Consider the following 6405-nt stretch of genomic DNA (forward strand, 5'->3'; position numbering starts at 1 on the left):
GCTGTAAATAAATCACAGTTCAAGCTGTGTCTCTTCCACTGATCACAGTCAGACTGTCTGATATAACAGCAACACACTTGATACCAAACAGTCTAGTCAAACCCACGTCTCGTTTATCACCATGCTGTGCACAGGGATTGTCCTAGAACACCACCAACATGCTTTTTATGATCCAGCTGTTTGGCTTGACAAAGGACGCTCCGACTCAAACACCTTATGCACTTGTGCTCGTTCCTACAGCTCGATCCAAGCTGACTAACTGTGAGCATCCACCCATCCCCGAGGGAACCACCACACGCTGAGCAAAGTGACAGTCTGTCAGCCACAGATAGAGCCCAGATATCAGGAATCCCTGTGAATCCAATCCATCCGTAAGTCCCCTGGGTCTTTACAAAGGCTTTTCAGGGCTGTTCTCCAGGCATTATCTCATCCTCCTTCTCAGAGCAGAACTTATTCATCCTCGAGATCAGTTATGTGCGATCGGGGGAGACTCAATTCTCACAGTGAATGCACATCTTGAGATAATATCTGAGTCTTGCAGTAATTCAAGTGTGTGTCTGTGGATCTTTCGGGGAGAAACAAGTGGTTCAGTATGTGGTGCGATGTCAGGAGGAGAACGATGATTATGTGCTGCACAGGAGAGATTATCAATGAATGCATTAATCTTTCCAGAGCTGCAGGGACAGTGCATGTTCGTCTCAGCTCTGTGACTCAGATAACCCAAAACACCACCAGCACAGTGAGTGTTTGTTCAGCTGGGGCTTTCCTGTTTTGCTCCAATACTTCTAATATGTAACTTTCGTGTTCATCACTCTGTATTTCTGATGATATCGCAGCTTGGAGATCAGAGGTTAAACTCTTCCAGCCGGGCAGAGGTGGTCCCACCACACCACACAAGTCTTCAACATTGAGGCTGTCAGCATACCAGTAAGATCGGTTCTGACCACAACACAAACCCCAGCAAGACCACAATTGTGCCCCTTACAAACTCTGGATGATGAAATATTCTCCATTTCACTGGTTAAGACACTAATTATCTCCGCTGCACCACAGGGGACGTCTCTGTGTGTGTCTGTGGGAGGTGTAGGCGGTTGTTAATGACCGGGGGTCAGGATCTGGGACATGTGAGTCACTTCATGGTCTTTGAGCAGTTTGATCTGCTCAGCTCCTGCCTCCTCCTAAATGGATGAGCCATTTGGATTTCCCCCTCATGTGTGAGTTTTTATAAATTCATATTTGTACAAATATTCTCCATGAGGAGGAACAAAAGCCTCCCCCACGCTGAATCTCAGCCTGGTTGCCTCCCTGAAAAACACAGCCTGGCATTATGTGTGTCCCCCCCAAATCAACATCAGGGAAAAGGCAGAACTCCAGTGATAAAAATAATAAATGTAGATCCAACAGTCATGCTAGTAGCTCCGTGTAGCAGTACTTTGGTGGAATCTATCTACTAATTCCAGAATTCTATCTGTATTTGACTCTCAACAACTATTCATCTTATAGACATCCCACTTGGCTTGTGTATTAAAATAGGGCCCAAGGAAGAGTACTGTTGAATTTGGAAAGAAGATACCTTCAATATCAATAAAATCTTAATAAATGAAGAAAGTTCATGCGGTGGAAACGCTGCTAAAAAAGGTAACAGAACGGAAGATCACTGTTGACAGCTATGATCTGATGAAGCCTTCATGATTAAGTGCATCAGCAGTTTTGTAAGTCACAGAAATAATCAAGAAATTCAACTGATTATGCTTGTTTTTATTTTCACTCAAGTGCCAAATTACTCCCAACTCTGAGACCAACATTCAGAGTTGGTCTCAGTCTCATCCAAGAATCAGCTCAGACTCTCACATTTCAGGGATCCATTAGACAGCTGACAGTCGACATTGTTTGAACAATCCCCCCCAACATAATTATGTTTAAGTACTGAAATGCTTCCAGGAGTTGTCCTTGGAATATCTGAGCGATGTCTCGTGGTCATAATGGAAGTTCTCACAGTTACCAGCACAATGAACTCGGCAGGTGCTAGGCAGGATGGAAACGTCACAGAGTCTCATCTGCACAAGTGAAAAGTTTGAAGACGGTAGAGAAACTAAATCTGATAATTATACCAGGCTGCAGCTTTGTTTTTTTACACGAACATCTGCTGATACAGTTCAGGGCTGCACGGAAACGACATCCTGGTCACACTGAAAATATCTGTATGACTCAGAGAACCCACATCATCTATGGTACAATAACTGTACCAGCAGAGGGTTTCCTGTTGTTATCATGCACTACATGATGGAACATCATCTGTTTTCGCTCTTTATATTTCTTCTCACCTTCATGTGCAGGAGTTTAACCGTTTTACCTCCGGCGAGGAAGTGATGTTTTCATCCTGTCCATTTGTTTACTGGTTTGTTGGTTTGTCAGCAAGATCACACAAAAACTACATAATTGATTTCCACGAACTAGGTGGAGGGATGTGGTTTGGCTTAGGGGAGATCCCATATCATTTTGGTGTGGATCTGGATCAGGGGGCAAATCCAGGAATTCTTTCTTTCTGTCTTAGAAGATGATCAAGACGAGGCATTTTTCTAAATTCCTGTAACTTGATGAAAAAGATACAAAATGTTTAGGGGACTGATATTTCCAGAAATGCAGATCGTTTCAAATGGGAATGTTGAGACCTGGCACCTGTTTTGGGGTTTTAACAGGTGAAATACTGAATTTCTTTGAAATACTTACAAAATGTTTGAATGAGCTAAAACAAGTGATATTTAACAGCTAAGAGAAAAACTTGGTCCAGTATTTGCTCTGATCCTTGTGGCCGACCGTTGCGTGATCTGTTACTGTCATCTGACCTCTCCCTGAAACCCAAACACCCATGCTCCCAGAAAACAACTGTTGCCACGGTAACCAGCAAATTGGGGCACAATGACTGACCAGCAGGAAGTGTGGAGCGCTCCAGGTTAATTAGAGCTTCCGTGTGGGAAAGGGTGTGTTCCCAGCAGGAGGGAGACCTCTGAGTCACTCTGACAAAGGGGTTTTCCGTGTGGTTGTGACACTGGGAATATTCTGCTCGCTCATACAGTATCACCCCATCCAGACACTTTTATGATCTCGTGTGATTTTTGTTTTTTCCTGTCTGGGCCTTGTATGAATTTCTTCCGTCTATTGTGTGTGATACCTGTGAAGCGTTTCCTCTTTACAAGGTGAAAAATAATAGGAATTAGATTGTCACTCAGTGGAACCCATACCTCGGCCGAGGCCCAACAAATCGTTTATGAAACCACATTTAAATTCACTAGATCCAGATTTGTCTTTGGACCTGCATCAAATTGCAATTTAACTTATAAATACCCATCCCCAAAACATGTCTGATTTTATTTAAATAAATTCTTTGAGAAATCATGGAATTAACTATTGAGAAACACTCTGTCTTAGAGTGTTAAAAGTGAAACAAATAATAATCCTGGATCCACCCCTTGAAGTGGACCCACACCAAAACCAGGAAAATGTTTATTAACATTATGAATCAAGTGACCAGTAGAATGGTTTCTCATATAGAAACTATTTTGCAACAATGGAGTCAGCCCAGTTTGACCAATGTCTGTTAAAAGTGAAATAAACCTCAACTTTGCTTTGTGACTTTTAATGAAGACGGAGGACTTATAAAATTATGATATTGTTGACTTTAAAACTTGTTAAACTACCAACAGATGAAACTGTCTTTCCAACCATAGCAAAGCCAAGCATGTGTGTGTGTGTGTGTGTGTGTGTGTGTGTGTGTGTGTGTGTGTGTGTGTGTGTGTGTGTGTGTGTGTGTGTGTGTGTGTGTGTGTGTATCTGTGTCTCTGTGGACAGCTGCTCAGGTCCAAGATCAGCACGAAAACTGTTTTTGATCAATCACTGACCTGCAGTCAAACCAAAACGGCTCCAAGTTTTTTCCTGCAACAGCCGCTGATCCAGGCAGTATTTTAAGTGTAGTTTGATGGATTAGTGTAGAAAACCTAAGTGAGCAGTAATCTTTCAGAAACATGGCAGGCACGTATCCTTGGAGGAAATTCTGTATTCATTCATCTCACTCAAAAACTCTGTCTTACAATCCTGCTTTTTGGAGACATCATTATTTAGCAATCGGGAAAACTCACTGCAGTGAAACTCTGTCCGAAATTTTTAGGAGGTTCAAGAAACACTTTGTGTCTTTGTGTTGTAGAATGAAAAACTAAGTCATTATTGACATTAGTAACATGATTAACATTCCTACCTCTGCTAAGTAGGTTATGCTTTTATCTGCGTTTGTTTGTTTGTTTGTTTATTAGGATTAAGCGAAAACTTCCCAGCCGATTTCTATGAAACTGACTTTATGTTTCAAGTCTTCTTCAACACAGCATGATGTTCATTTTGTAAATCATGGTCCCATTGACAGTAAAATAGACGATAAAGCATTGTATGAATAGTGTCGTCCAATGGATGCAGGCGGGCGTGTAGCTCTAAGTCAGGCTCCACCCCCCACTCATCCAAATAAGGGAGCTGAGGGGAACAACTGGGTCGAGTGATGGTCACCTCAGCCAAGGATATTATGTTTTAATGGGTTTGTTTGTCTGATTGTTAGCAGGACTACACAAAAAGTACAAGACTGATCACCACAAAACTTGATGCTAGGGTGGGTCAGGGAAGGAATCATAAAATTGTGGTGCACATGTGGGAATTAGTTGTTTAGTTTTTTTAGCATTGTGCAACAAAGCAATTTTTGCTACAGTTTCACTGATTTCCCAGTGGGTGATTCATGGATCTATATTAACAAAATCCGACATGTTAAGGAGACGGCTCGGCTCATAACAGAAATTTGTGTCCAGTGAGTTTACTTATTGTTTGTTGAGGGGACTGTTGGGCTTTGTATGTCCTCTACTGTGTGTGTGACACATTGGATACAACAAGAACTACAGCTTTAATTGACTTTAAGTAAGTTTAAACTAAACCCTACGTTTACAAGTTCATGTAGCAGGGAAAGAGCAGGTCCTTGCAAGTACAGATATACTGACACACACATGCACTGTCTCTTCACATCATGGTTTGGGCAGTTTCTCAACTTCTTCTCCATCACGCTCTCACTGTGCCTTCATTCCCAGCTGCTCACGTCTATCAAGACTCCTCTCATTACAAACAGGAACCGATGGTATTACACTGAAACCCATTCAAACACAGACACACACACACTGACATCGAATGGGGGGAGTGTTTTTCAGGTCAGTCATGCTGCTGCAATACCCTCACCACGCTCGGCCTTCAGCTGGAACAAGCTGAATTCTCCAGAGGCTCCTCCCAGTGTTATCTGCCAAACTGTTGCATGAAAGGAGAAATTCTCCACCTTGTGCTGGGAGCCGACCCTGAAACTGCAGCTCGCTGGGGCCTGTTCTCTCACAGTATCAGGAGACTCCCTCCCTCTCGGTTAATAACTGAGGCAGAGCAAGTGCAGAGGGATCGGACAGAATGAGCTGTTGTTGATGAACAGGTGATGACATGAGGGCTGACTGCATGAATCTTATTTTGTTTTTGTGACGCACATTGTGTGTGTGTGTGCGCGGTTTTGTGACCCTTTTCAATAATGCCATTATCCATAATATTGCCTCAAAGTGTTACAGTTATACAATGTTTTTTCATTAATGCTTAACACATGTGGTCAGAAGTTAAAGTGCAGTTCGTCCAAGCAGCTCTCCATGTGTTTAACATTTTGTCGATCAGCTCGTTTGAGGTCTAACCGGGTCTCGTTGGCTCGGCACAGATCGGTACTCTTATAATTCCAAAGCTGTTTCAATGTGCGGTAATAGCTGGTTAGTTAATGTTAGGAATATGAAGCCCTAAGAGGGGAGGGGGGGGGCGCTGCCTGCAGTATAGGTCATAAACTCCACCTCCCCTGTGTAATTAGATGGGACATGGTCATCACCTAATTTGTTCTTGAAGATTGTTTCTTTCATCGTAGGGGAAAAAATCCGGTGAAGTATAATTGACAGCTGAGACTGCCTTGTGATTGGTCAAAACCCATGTGGAGGCGGGACCTCGCTGGGCAGACTGACTCCCAATGAGGTCAAAAGCGCTTGTTGGCAGCACCGAGGATTGTGGGATAATTTAGTGCTGAAATTAATTCATGCTTTCGGACACAAAACAGAAAGTAAGCGTGAACTAATCGCGGGAGCTTTACTGAATTTCTACGTCTTAACTTTGGGGAGAAGATGACACATCTGAGGGGAACTGTCAGTTAATGATACATAGAAACTAAACTGGATGAGTGAGTTACATTTTCTCTCTTTTCCCCTCCCATGACCCCTGCTGTGCTCTGAGGGAGCCCGCCAGCATAGTTTGACCATAAACAGGCATGAGAGAGGGCAGAACCCGCACATGTACATAAACACCCACAAA

Source organism: Limanda limanda, chromosome 3 (assembly GCF_963576545.1).
Source record: "Limanda limanda chromosome 3, fLimLim1.1, whole genome shotgun sequence".
In the NCBI taxonomy this organism is placed as follows: Eukaryota; Metazoa; Chordata; class Actinopteri; order Pleuronectiformes; family Pleuronectidae; genus Limanda; species Limanda limanda.